Source organism: Coloeus monedula, assembly GCF_965178545.1.
Source record: "Coloeus monedula genome assembly, chromosome: 22".
NCBI lineage: Eukaryota > Metazoa > Chordata > Aves > Passeriformes > Corvidae > Coloeus > Coloeus monedula.
In genome coordinates, this window is record NC_138802.1 from 4,657,086 (window position 1) to 4,671,820 (window position 14,735).

Sequence of the window (14,735 nt, forward strand, 5' to 3'; positions counted from 1 at the left end):
TGCCTTTAAAAAATCGTTAAGAAACAACACTAAGGACAGTTTTCTTGTTATTTCCAGCAGTGAACTGAAGGCTTTTTTATTTCAAAGTGAGCCCCCATTTTTACCTAAGCAAGTATGGTACTGAATGTGCATTTAGGGATACTGAAATAGTTCTAAGGACAGGCTATTTAATTCTTCAGTAAATACTGTCTGAATTTTCCTGTGTCTCTCAGCCTGTGTCCTCAAGTGACATCCTGGCTGTGCTCAACTGCTTCTCTCTGCCCACAGGCTCACTGGCCTTGGAGAGCTGATACCACCCTTCAGAGAGAGGATTTTTCCTTTTCAAGTGCAATATTAGGAGTGCAGCCCCTATGATGTTCAAGACTCAATACTTTTTCCTTGTCTGTGTTTCTGGGCACCAGCTTTGCAGAGCAGGAGTGTGAGGTTGGATACCACCATGTGTAAGAGACACTTCTGCTCACCAAGAGTGGTTGTGAGACACGAACTGGGGCTGAGCAGGACTTGGGGAGCAATGGCTTATATCAATCCTTTTCTGAATCTTGCCTCATCTTGGGCAAGCAATAATCTACTGATTTACATCTATTTAAGAGTATAGTGAGTTTTAACCAGGGCTCATATATGAACTAAGTGTCCCAGTGACAGAGCTGAGTGAGGGAATGTGGAACCTTCTCCCTCAGCTTCTGCAGTGCCAGGACATCAGGCTCCAGCAGAGCAGCAGCATAGATTTACTTCCTTTCTGTCCACAGTTGTAGGATAACCTCTGCCAGAGGAGCGGGGCAGACTTGTGGCAGAGGTTTTGTCTTTTTCTAAATATACACACACACACAACCCCCCCCACAACCAAACAAAAAAAGAAACCCCTAAACCAGGGCTGGATTGTTTTGCTCAGGGAATGTGAGTCAGAGCAGTCATTAAAGACCCCACAACACTTGGTGGTACAAAGGCCCAAAGCAAGTCTAAACGTAAGCAGTGATGTAAAAAGGGCTGCAGATGGGGAATGCAGCACCTCCATAGGGATTTTCTTTCCTTCTGGAAGTGATAGGTGCCAAAGGAATTTGTTAGCTATCAATTATGGTGCTATAATTGTGTCCTTTGTGATGAAAAGGAATGTAGAATGAGAACAGTTGGTGCCAATGCAAAGAAACAACAGGCAGTGTTGGCTGATGGTCTTCAGGGAAACAGCAAAATAAATATTGCCATGTACTAACTTTCAGCATCTTAAAATCTGGGATTAATTATTTCTTCATAACTCTGCTTGAAATTTATTTAAAAGAATGTTTACTTATTGGGGAAACGTTCCTCATAGGAAACTGAAGCTTGCTAGGGGTGTATGGCAGTTTTAATGGAACTTATTTTGAAAGATTGAAACAAATACTTTTTTACCTTATCAGGATGGAATGTTTGGAATTCCGTATGTATCTTCAGAACAAAAAATTAATGCAGTACAGTATGAAAGACAAACCAGAACAGACAGTGACTTTTAAATGTTAACAAATTCTCAACAGGAGCAAAAAGGGGTTTTTAGAATTTCATTCAATTTTCAAAAGTATTCAGAAGACCTTTTACTTCTATGATTATTCATATAAACAAATTTGTGTCATGTTTAGGAATAAGTCTTTCTAAAGGAGAAGCTTTTTGCTGAACTAAATAAATTCTCCCTTTAAACTGTGCTATATTCTGGGTGTAGTGTTGAGGCACTTGAGCTTTCAGGAACTGGAGATATCCAGGTTCCAGTGGCTACTCCAACACTTTTTAACACTTTTATTATTCTTCCCAATATGGAATAGTTTCTTCTATACCAGCATATTTCTCCTGCTCAAGCCTGTTCCTGAAAGGAAAACTCCTTAGAGAAATTTATTGAACTATGAAGAACTTAATAAAATCAGCTTCTGTCACGGTATTATAGTGTAACAAAGGGCAAGAAATGTGCCCACAGATGCAAAATAAGTTAGAGCAAAAGCTAGAAATGTTTTAGTAATTGTCATCTTGGGATGGAATTGTTCCTGAAGGACAGCAGGGGCAGGAACTTGCCTTCGTGGGGACACCATGTTGCTGCGTAAGGAGATTAAGGCTGGGAGATACTGCTGAGCCCTCTGATTGAAAACATCAACAAAATTCTTTCAGAGGAGCCAATATACCCTTGGGAGAGGGGCTGGATCCAGGGAGATGAGGGAGCAGTTTTCCCTGAACTGTATCAAATTAGGGGGGTTTAATGAAACGGTGGTTCACTGGTTTGTAATTCTGTTAAGCCAATAGGTTCTGTGACCACAAAGGTTCTGATTTAACAATTCATCTGCATTTAAAGTGGCACTTAGTCCTGTGCCTGTGTCAGAACAGGAGTGAGCACATAGCTGTGTGTCTGTGCTGCCTGACAGTGGATCTGCACACGTGCTCGAATGCTGTCATGAATTGTGTGTTAGGTCTACGCAGGGATGTTGTAACTTGGTCTGGGTGTGTTATGGCAATTTCCACAAATTGCCAGGATATGAGTGCATGGGTCACTCTTTCTTTTTTTTTTTTCCAGGCAGGTCTGTGTTTTTAATCCCCGTGGTTTAGGGGAGGAGGTGGAAAGGGTCTTGAGTACACACAGCACTTATGTTTTCATTTCATAATCCGTTCTTTCCGTCTCATTGTATCAGTGGTTTGCAGAGTCTTGTGAGAGGCTTAGACTGCCTCTGGTTCAGTGAGAGCAAGGAATGAACCAGAGCTGGGGGAGTAGAGAAGTGGTGACTGTATCCTGCAACGCGTTCTGCCTCACAGGCAAAGCTGTGTGGGAGGATGTTTTCCCCTGACTCAGACAGTGTTGCTGTATGAACCCAGAGGTTGAACTCAATCAGAGATTTCCCCCATCATAAAAGGGCTTTGACTTCATGTAAATAACCCATAAGATGGGAACATGATCATCCACACTCGGTTTAATGTCCACCATGTAGACCAAAGTTACACACAAGGATGAATTCTCTCTAAACACACATTAGGAAGGGCACACAAATGTCTCGTCTCTCTACAGAGGAATATCCCAGTTACCCCTCTACAGTCCCACAAATCTCACAAGCAGGCAGGGGTTGTAGCATGGGGACACATTTGAATGTCCTGGCTTCTGCATGACTTATTACAGAATTTTTCATGAATGTGCAGCTCCATGTGCTGCTAAAATTTCTATTTCCGTGGAACCATCTCATCCATCATCACCAGACAAGTGAAATCCTAGCTTACAACATCTCCAATCCATAGAAAGTAAACTCATATTTTCCATTCCTACTCTTTCAATAAAAACACTTGAAAAGTGTAAATTAAGCATTCCATTTGATGACATCCTTTACAAATGTGCTCTGTAACTCAAAAAAATACTGTCTCTTTCTGTAGCCAAATTTCCTGTTTCTGTACCCTGGGGGCAGCTGTGGGCCCTGCAATATTTGGTCAGAAGCATAAAAGCTGTTTTCTGCAATCTTTATTAATTTTCAAGCCATTTCCTGTTTTCCTTTTGCAGCCAAACCCACCCCTTTTGGCAGGTACTGAAATACAGAAACACCCAATTCAGTCTGAAGAAAAGCTCAATTACTTGAAAGAGGAGGACTCCCCAGATGATAGCTCCAATTTTTGTTATCTGCTTTCCATGAGGCAACTTTGCTTTCCTGTGAGGTGATCTTCCAGCAGGCTGTGCTGTGTGGGATTGCAGACGGCTTTTGCGGAACTACAGATCCTTGCCTTCAGGAATGGCTTTTACCTTCTCTTGTTCCCAAATTGTTAGAGATCAAATCCTGTCACTGATTTGTGCAGTTCTTAAAGCTGTGTCACTTGGTCGTAGCTTTTGGGTTTGAGTCTCTGTGGGTTTAGTTTCTGATTTCTGGAATGCAAGAGATGAGAACACCTAGTAGCCTCTAGCCGCTAAAATGGCAATCCTGACATTTTTCATTGGGCAGGTGTCAGGGAATGGGAGAACTGGAAGGTGCTGCTTTCACCCTGTCTGTGTTTCAGGCAGCCTTTCCTGACTGACAGGGAGACCACTTGTGAAGTCAGACTTGTTAATAAAAGAACAAAATGTAAAATGTGTCCTATAGGAAGGGATTGGTCTCAGTATTGACAAACTCAAATATGCGTATTGTGCAGCTTTTTTAAGATAAGCAGCTGTAAATCAAAGCCTGTTCCTTGACCATCTGTGCTCCTGACAGTATAATAAATGCACAGAGCTGTGAGCAGCCCAAGCTGTCAGATGTGGAGAAGAGAGATTGTGAATGAGAAAATTGCAACAATGCTTGAGGTTGGAGTCCTCAAGCTAGAATAGTAATGATATTTGTCAGTCAGTTTTAGAGATGGGGCTGCATTTTCAGCTGATATAAATAAGTTTCACCAAAATCAATATATACCAGTGTTCACAAACCAGCCTTCCAATCTATGGGGCATAAAGGCAACCAAAAATATTTTAGGATCTGAGAAATGGGCAACACTGAGTCTGTGCCTCCAGGCTGTACAGGAGGCTGATGGAAAGAGAGAAATTCTGAGGCAGCTAGGTGCCATCCTAGCCAGGAAATATAGATGTATTGAATTGACTCTCAGAATAAATGTCTTTGAAGAGAAAGAAGCAAGTCTCCACACCTTAAATAGTTTCATTTGAGACTTATGGGCAGATGTTCTTCGTACAAGTTGCTGTTCTCCATGATGGCATTTTAGTCAGTCCTGAAAAGAACCAATTATGATGTGCTGGGAGAGGGAAAGGGCACAGAGGGCTGCACAGTAGTTTTATGTAGAGCAAGTTGATCTATGTAAAATGTCAAGATTTCTGTATGGTATTTCAAAGTCTGTCATCTGATGTTGAAGTTTCGAAGTTGAAAGCGGATTTTGCTCATATTTTAAGGTTTTTCATTAGAAGCAGATGAATTTGGTCTGTTTAACACAAAAACCTGAATTATATTTTTTATTTAAGGTAACACCATTGCCCACTTGAAGCAAAACACAGGTGTCAGGGGAGTAGGAGGCATTTGGTAGATAGTCTGCAGTGCCTTTCTTGAGAGTATATGAGTGCTGGTTGTTTATAAGGACCGTGGAGCAGAGCTTTCAGCTACTTCCTCAATGAGGCTCTCTCCAGGTACAGAGAAATTCTCAGGGGACACAGTTCTGGAAACATGAGTTTCATGGAGCTCAACAGGTTAAGAGCTCATTGTAGGGAGTGGACATGTTCCTCAGGACACCCTGGAGCTGGGATTTCTGTCAATGAGTACTTTACCCAGAAAAAGTCTTCTCAAAGTCTGCCAGCAGCTGTCTCTACGTGACATACAATGGAGTGACTCAGAGTTAAATATGGAATGCCCACTCTTTACTACTTTTAAACCTGTCACTGACCACCATGTATTTAACAAAAAATTATAAGGTTGATGCAGGTTTTCTTAGGTCAGGAGTGTTTTTTAACTAGAACAGTTATATAAGGAAAGCAACACAGCAATGGAGCCAGAAGGGAGAAAAACACACGGACTGTGTACTCCATCTCATTTATTGCAGAATGGTCCTATGAGTTTGCTAATATTTTCAGAGGCTTTCACTGCTTTGATAGTGAGCTTATACAGATAAAGCAAATGCCTGTCAGTATGAATTTACATGCCCTAATTTCTTTAAATACACATTGTCATAGTGTGCTGTAAATTCAGCAAGAGATGTTGAAATCCTGACAAGGGGACTGAGATCACACCTGCTGGGAATTTCAGCAGAACCTGGGACAGTCCCTGGACGATTTGAAGCCATGCCATGTCCTAACAGCCAGCCAGGAGCTGTCTGGGCACCTTCAAGGTGTGGCAGGACTTGCCTGGCTTTACAGGGAGAGGGACTAAGGCACACACTGCATAAGGGCACAGCCAGTTCTTCATTAAATGACTAATTGTCTCTTTGAATGAACTCGTGAGTCCTTGAGAAGAAATGAAATGCACATGGATGAATAAATGACAAATACTACCGCCATGAAGTTCCATGAAAAAATTCCCATTTCAACTCTGATTTTAGGGAGGAATCACGTATAAAACAATGTGATTTCTTTCCCTTTCTGTGTACAAAGCATGTTCTCAAGAATAAGCAGCTTCCTGGAGGAAGTGCACAAATGAAAAAAGGCTGGTGGAAAGAATAGTTGTGTTTCAAATGGCGGAGGGAAGGGAGAGACAGAAAAGCAGGTCCATGTGGGGATGGAGACGCAGGAATGTGGGGAAGGAGCAAGTGCAGAGTGGTGTTTTCCAGTGGCCCTTCCTGACTGTAACTGGGATTTATCTGCAGACAGTGTAAGTGAATAAACAAAATTCCACAGTACCTGCGGCCACGAGAGGGAGTAAGATGTTCACAGGTCCTGGCTGGGATGAAATTCCCTCAGTGCAGGGCTGGATTCCACCGCTTCCCTAATCCCAGTGAGGAATTTGAGCCGAGAAATATGCTCCAGACGAGTAAGGTTTGAGCTGCAATTTTTTTGCCACATCTTCAAGCAGCAGCATTGTTTTCCACCCCAGCTACGTGTCCAGATGGGGATGGAAATGCATGGTTTGGTAAGAGAAACAAGGCAGAGTGATCTCAGCAGAGAAACCAGGAGCTGTCTCAAGCGACAGTCATTGTGACCCCAACTCACCTTCTGACTGGCAACCACATCAACAGGGAGCAGTAATCCGGGGAATTTTATTAAGGAGCAAAGCATACCACTGAAAATGAATCCGAGCATTGAAATCAGGGCAGAGATCATGGATGTTTCAGCAATTTTGCAAAGTCTGGATTCATTCACATATTATTGCACTGACGTGTCACTGAATCATGTACTGCAATCTCTTAAAATGAAATTCTATACCAGTGAGTTTAACAAAGGGTCTCAGCTGCCACTGCAAATGCTTTGTCTAGGAGAAATACTAGACTAAGAGCATGGCTTTACAAACATTTCTGCCAAATGTTTATAATATTGCACTGTTTTCCTGAAAAATAAAGTGAGTAAGTATCATAGCAAGGGGAACAAGAATAACAGAGGACACCAAAAAATTTAATGAATTTTCGTCATAGTTAAAACAATGACCAGATTCAGAGTTGATTTTTCTCTGGACTGCACTATAAGTCATTTATGTCTGGATAAAATGAAATGATGACTTGAGAATGGGTAGTGCCAGTCTGTGAGCAGAAAGTGGACCTCGAGGAATACGATTAAAAGGAGTTCACAAAGACAGACTTTATCTTTGCATCACCCAAACCACTGCCTGGGATCACTTTGTGTGACAGCAGCTTGTCAGTCCGGGGAGACAAGGCAAGGCAGTTTAAATGCAGGATTTTCCTATCTAAGGGGTAAGTTAATTCATGCTTTAAATTAGGGAATGAATGTTTTATGCTTTGCTCTGTATTTGCAAGACCTGTCTTGCATAAACTAATCCTGGGACACAAAGGAGAAGGAGATAGCTTCACTCTTGGAGGCCTGCTCAGCACTTTAATAGCCCCAAGCCATCTACACACGTCTTCAGATCAAGGCACTATTGTGTTGTTAAAAAATAAATATTTAAAAGCCAGGGCCTTTTAACATGGAAATGCTGAAAGCTTTTGCAGTGAATATCATTTAACTTTAAAGCTCCACCCTGTTGCTGCTTCGAGTTATTTCCATATGAAATGGTGGGGAACCTGACGTGCTGAGCACTCTGGTGACTTTCCCAACCTTGTACAGTAGATAGGAGTGGAAATAAGTATTGCAGATTCTCTCTTCAGTGCCAACACTGTCTCTATTCTATAAATCAATTCATTAAATATAAGAAGTGAATTAAGAGGGTTTTTCTTTATTGGAATGTTAATAATATCTTGCTTTCACTGCAGGAAACTGAATTAGAGGACCGTGATTCATGGATTTGTAGGCGTAGGCAGCTGTACACCAAGTACAAAGGATATTAACAATTTTAATCGCCTGCGAGCACTACAGATAATTCAGCATCTTTCATAGCAAACAAGATCACTCCTAAAATGAGGGACTTAGATCTAAATATCTTGTATAATGGCCCATAAGTGAGAGCAGTTTTACTCCTTCCCCTGTTTAACAAAGGGGAAACCGAGTCCCCCAGGTACTACACTCTAAGTGTAAGTTAAACTCTGGCTTTGAGTGGATTTTTTTTACCTCAGAATGTGTATCCACGGAGTTTGATTTGTACTTCATTAGTGTATAGAACATTTATGTTGCATAAAGCTATGTGCACGTAAGTCTTCCCAAGAGCTCACCAGAAATTCTTAGCTCACTGGTGCCCCTGCCTCCTCCTGCTTTGGCCCCTGTCACTGCAGGGAATAATGATGTGCCACAGGACCAGAGAGGGCTTTGAAAAGGAACAATAAGGTGTCTGGTCTGAGTGATATCCGGTGCCACCTCATCGGTGGCAATATTGCAGTAAACTGGATTTTCTGAAAAGTGACAAGTCTGAAAACAAACTAAAAATCATTAGGGCTTTCTTGAATATTTGCATTAACTAATCCTTTATTGGATGAATTTTTTTTAGCATCACAAGTGACTGATTCATCTTACTCAAAAACCGGACATTAAACACTTCTTATTGGGACAATTTTTAACTCTGTTCCTCTGACCATCCCATGGAATAGCATGTAATACCTGATGGGGATAGTAGCCAGAGGAAAGTTGCTCTTCTGGATAATAGGTGACTTCTTATGTCATTTTGGTGAAAGGAAAGGTCCTACCTTTAGGGACCCAAGAATAACAATACAACTAAAACTAATTTTTAATTTTATTTTTTTACTGAATGTATTTTGTTAGACATTTTTGGTTTTTCTATTTTTAGTCTGCAGCCATTCCACAATCCCTAAAAACGTCTTTTTGCTTGTAGCACTGCCTGAGAAAATGGAGAGTGCATTCCACATGTTACCACGTGGACGATATTTTTACCATATTCCTTTTTTGTGCCATTAACTTCCTGAAAAATTTACAAGAGCCTGAAGCAAACTTACTTTTTCTTCTATGTTCCCTTCAAATTTGAGATTTAAGAGACTTCACTTATTCCTTTCTTGTGAGATGGATTTTTTTTTTTTTTTTGATGCTACTAAAGAAAAAAAGAAAATTATGTAGGACCATCTCAGGTTGTGATGCCTGAGAACAACACTGCAGAGTGCCCATCAACTTCACTAACATTCCCCAGGGAGGAAATTCTGTCTTTTGCCTTCTTTTGGTGATACTCAGCTTTAGTATCTTTGAAATGAGGCAGACCCCAGAACGGTAGGAGACAGTATAAGCAGACATATGAAGGAGTTTATCCAGACATTAACTACAGCCATAAAACAGGCACAGGGCACTGTAGGACAGCTCCTGGGTGCTAAGGCACCTCTACCTCCCCATACCAAGGGTCCTGCTGAAGTTCCAGTATTTAAACTACTATGTGTCACTGTAGTACCACCACACAGGCTGAAAAATCCTCTGTCAGAGCACCTTACACCACTCCAAGTGGGACTACAATAAAATTCAGGAGGTTATTTTTATATCACCAAGTACCAGAGAAGTCCCCCCAGTCTGTTGCCAGTGAGGTGAGTGGTTTCTGAGGCAATTATGAAAGCTACTCATGGTAATAATTAGCATTAGTTACCAACATGTTTGTGAAAAGCAGCTCCAGAGGCAGCATGGTGGGGCTCCACACAGCTCCTTCAGGCATTGCTGCTCTCGCTGATGAGATTCCACCTGACATCTCACCCAGCTTATTAACAGGGCGAGTGAGATGTCAGAAGGCATCAAGTCAAAGTCTGCTGCATTCCCCGAGGGACACTCAACTTCTGCACAGCCAGAGAAACTTTTAAGAGGATAGAAAGATCCCTTTAGAGTGAAGATAAGTGAACAAGCAGGATCATCTGCCGTGAACAGGACTGTGGATGCCTCAGTTATATATATGGTAACTATAACGAGTTTTTGTCATCTTGAAGACCTTTTTTTTGCATACAGTAAAGTGCAGGGGGCATTTTCAACATTTACTTTATACTTCAAAGGTAGAAACAAGTCCTTTGCACCAGGGGATTTCATCCCATTGGTTCAAGGATCTCTGTCATCGTTTCCTTTGGGCTTGTTCTTCATGTAGTATAAAAGAACATGGGAGTTCTTGACTTTAGAGTGGGAATTTGATTTATTTAATATAGGATTAAAAAGGATGACAGATCTGCCCACAGAAAGAGCTCTGAAGTTCAAGTGCAAGGGCCCATGGCCACATACACAAAATACACGTTTGCACACTCTCATCCTGTCACTTTACTTCCATTTGAACAGGGTGCCAAATCTCGTGTTCCTCATCTTGCCTCAAGTCCTAATCTACTGTTGGTTGTCCCTTTGTATTCCTGAGTGATCTATGGTTCCAATGCAAAGATGGATGCATTTTTGTGCAGTAATTATTTTGCAGAAATCCAGTTGTCCAGAATTAACCTGTAAAGTATGGAGATGTGCACTTCTGGGAATGGTGCACATGATTTAATGAGTGTGAGATGCACTTTAAAGGGCAGTTTTCAATCCTATTTCGAAAGTAGTCTGATCTTTTAAGAACTTAATTATATTTTTCATTAAGTATTTTTATGGTAAAGAGCAACAGAGAAGGGTGAAATTATTATTTCCATTGTTTCTGCCTCTCAGCTGATGCTTGGAATTCTCACTGACACAAACATGCTTTCTCTGTATTTAAATCCATGGAGTTTAGGCAGCACCAATCAATAAGGGAGAAGGGAAGGAAGTACTAATGACTGTCTTGGGCTTGTTTTCTCTGCATTACAAAAAAGATTTAGAAGATTCAGCCTGTTTTTCAACTCCTGTTATGAATGGCTTATACCACATATAAGTTAAATAAATACAGCCACAGCAGACATTTCACAGTATGTCTTTGTGAAATTCCCTTATTTAAGCAGACTGAGGAGTCACTAAAAGACCTTGACCTCCAATTAAATCCATGCCTTTGTAAATAGGACTTTTCTTGCTGGGTGTATGTTTGGTGTTAATTTGCATAAAATCCTCTCAAGTGCACCATCCACTTTGGTCTAAAATTTAGCCCATCTATGTTACAGTGTTAATTAAAAAAATAATTTGAGCTCCTTTTTGGTTTGTTTTGCAGTTCTTTTAGTTGTTGAGGGGTTTGTTTGGGGGTTTTTTGGGTTTTGCAGTTTTTTACAGTCTCTGGTGTATCATACAGACCTCATGATCTGGAGGGGCTTTATACGCAGACAATGTTCATGTGGCACTTTTATAAACATTATTTGTCAACTGCTTTAATTGCTGTAAATCCATTTGCTGTTCCTTAGAACAGAGCGAACTCCCCTAGAAAGGTTTTCTAGGTGGCACAGAAGACAAATTAAAGCTACACACTTCCTCCAGAAAGAATACAAACTTGGTTTGCAGACATTTCAAAATTCTGTTCTTCCTTCCTAACAGCAAAGGAGAACTTGCCTCCTTTCCACTGGGACTTTCTCCTTTGTGATGCTCTGCCCTATGCTCAGCTTCTGAGTGCTCTGGTGGGTGTTCAGCAGTTGTTCCCTCCAGAAGGGCTGGAGAGAAGGATCAGGAGGAAGGCAATTCCCGAGGGTTATGAGTTTCTTGTCTTTTGAAGCAAATAGACCATGTTTATGATGGCAATCATGGGTTAAATATCCAGTCTATTAAACTTTGCATCAGAGCTGGGTTAAGTTTTGTGGTGTCTTGAGGTGTTGAGAATTTGCTCAAACTTCCTTCTCTCTTCAGCTTCACTGCTTGAAAAAGGTGCAGGTTGAAACAAGTTTCAGATATGAACATTGTGTTCAGCTCCAGCTGCTGCTTTAAAGCCACTGACTTTCATAAATTTTCCTCAACAAATCCTGTGTTGGATTTCTTATGTAAGTTTTATTATAGAAATTCTTGAGCTTTTAGAAAATCTTGGATCTCTGATGTCCATGAGGTTTTTCAGATCTTGACAGACCCACTGGTAAATCTGACCAAATGAATATGACCTCAGAGGTCTTTTCCAACCTAGATTATTCTGTGATTCTGTGATTTGAGAGGAATCCTAATGCCACCTTTCCTTTCATTACATACATCAGTAGCAGTGGGTAAATGTGAGCATATCTCTGTCAGCATCTTCGGAAGACTTTTAGTTGCCTTTAATTTGCTTAAAGCTCTGGTAATTGTGGACCAGTGCATGAACTATATAGAGGGCAAGCAGCTGGATACAAACTCATTTCTGAGGGAAAAAGGAAATATAATTCACACTCTTCCATCTCTCGTGACTGCATTTAGTGACTGTAAATGCTCTGCGATAAGGGAGTGACCACGTCTGTGTAAGCCACGCTGTCTGGGGCAGATGATGGAAGTCTTTTGATGTGTTTAGGCTGGTCTCGTTTGGCTGCTGAACTGCAGTGTCTAAAGTTTTCAGATTCAATCATTGCTGCTGCTATGTTGATTAATTTTAATGCGATTTCCCTCCCAGTGGCACAGCAACAGCAGCAGGAGCAGAGAAGGACTGGGCGGGTGTAACACAAAGCTTCAGCTCACAGTTTCTATCATCTCATAAATTTTAAGACTTTTGCTTTTTTGATTCTTTTTATATGTAAGATCAGAGGGGAAACAGCCCAGAGTTACTCCTAGGCTGCATTCATAAAACTGCCCAGTCAGAGCAGGTGAAATTTTTTCTCAAAAGAAAAAAAAAACAACACTAAAGACAAAATGGCAAAGACATGAATAAAAATGGGATTTCTGTTCAGATATGCTGCTTAGCAATTGGTTTCAGAGCTTGCTGAATTGATTAACAATGCTGTTGGTCACTCAGGCTCAAGCAGTGGTGCCCAGGACACCTTGTGATGTCTGATAATGAGGAAAACCCTTTGCCATCATTCTGTGCACCTGGTACTGCAGCCTGGCCATGACATGTGCCTTAACTCAATGAAGCATAAGCCTGGAATAATAACTTCCTTCATGGAAAAATATGCTCAATTAGCTGCTCAAAAATGTGCATGAGGATGGACAGTTTTCAGTCTGAGTCTCTTGTAAGGAAGGATTTACTGGCTGAGATGCGAATCCTTCACGTGTGTCTGCACGGTCATTGCTCTTTCTTTTCAACTCCTTTACTCAAATTATTTGGGGAAGTTTTGAGAACTTTTAAGGGGAGTGCTGGAAGTTTCCAAGGGAAAGATGGAAACTCTGTCAGAAGCAAATGTTTTTCCTCTTAGTTTCTTACTGCTTGACATGATACAGTACTGTATCACTGCGAGCACACTCAGGATCCAGGACCAGTGTGGCTTGTCACTGCCTTTTATTTTCAAGGTTTCCCCCGGTAATATCCTGAATAAAAGATTAAAAAATGGAAATCCACATCATTGTTTTAGTCCAAAGCCTGCCTACTGTCGTGCTTATCCAACTTCTGCTACTGGGAGGTGTGGAGAGAAATTGGTTTTCCTTCTTTGTTCTCCACAGAAGGATTTGAAACAAAATCCTCTACAGTTAGAACTGGAACTGGAATTGTTACCCTGATTTACCAGCATGTTGTTCAAACCCATCCTGTCCTATTAGGGGAGCCTGGAAGGCAGAATCACAGATAAATCAGCTGACAGCCAAAATTCAATCAATGTGGCATCCCACCTGTGTGGAAGAAGAATATTTGGGGTTTTTTGTTGGATATCAATTTCTAATTGGGAAGTTTGCGCTTTTTCAAACCTGTATGAACTTAAATCTAGTACTGGAAGTACAAAAAAAAAAAGGTGGAATAGCTGTGGGCCTTTGCTTGGGAGTACTGAAGAAGCGCAGATTATAAAAAACCTTTATTTCTGAGACTACTCACTGGAGCAATTTTGACTTTTACCACAGTGTCAGTTGAAGCACATAAGAGCACCACCTGATTTATGTATTTTATTTTCTTATACAGTCTGATTGGGGTTTCTTTAATAGAAAGAGGAAGAAGGGAACCAGACAGGCAAACTGCAGAAATATGGTAAAACTTGCTAACAGTTCACCAGAAGAGAGCAGAGCAGCTGTGGCTGCCCAGTGTCCGAGGGCACAAGAGGGTGCTGTGCACTCAGCACATCACAGCCAAACCCCCAGGTTACTGTCGCTGACTGATGCAAATACACGATTTTAAAAAGTAAAGCTTTAATATTTTTTAGATAGAAAGCTTTGCCTTCTTCCTGCCAGTCAAAACTGCACAAAATGTTTGGCAAGTGAATGAAGCTTCAAAAAGATTCAAGAGAATTTCTGTGCTGTGAGGGAAACAGCTGAGAAACAGAAATAAGCAGAAGCTAAAAAAGACAAAATTAGACAGGAAATGTTACACACAGAAAGATGGGTCAGGAAGAAAGTCTGTGACATCAAAGACAGCACAGAAAGGCATCAGCCCATGGCAGGCACTGCAGCTGGGCTTGTGCAGCAGAAGATCAGAGCTGTCACACGTCGGCAGAGAAATTCTGTTTCCCTGGGTGCTGTGGGAGCAGGGCTGATGCTTCACAAACCTATGGGATACCTATCCCAAAATATCCAGAGCCTGATAGTAATCACTCATCTCCTGCCAACCCCTTCACAAAGATCTCAGCCAGGAGAGCTCCACATGCTCTGTGCAGACATTGCCAACTGCAAACGAGTGTGCAGAATACGCTGTGAGGGCGTGGCTGCGTACAGGGGTAGCAGGTAAGGGATACAGGTGAGCAGCTGAGCAAAAGGAAGGTCTGTTCTGTACAGAAAGGAGTGGTAGTTTTAGCAAGGGCTGGTGGAATTCTTAGGGAAGCTGAGTCCTCTTCCTACCCCTGCCACTAACATGTTCTTGGAA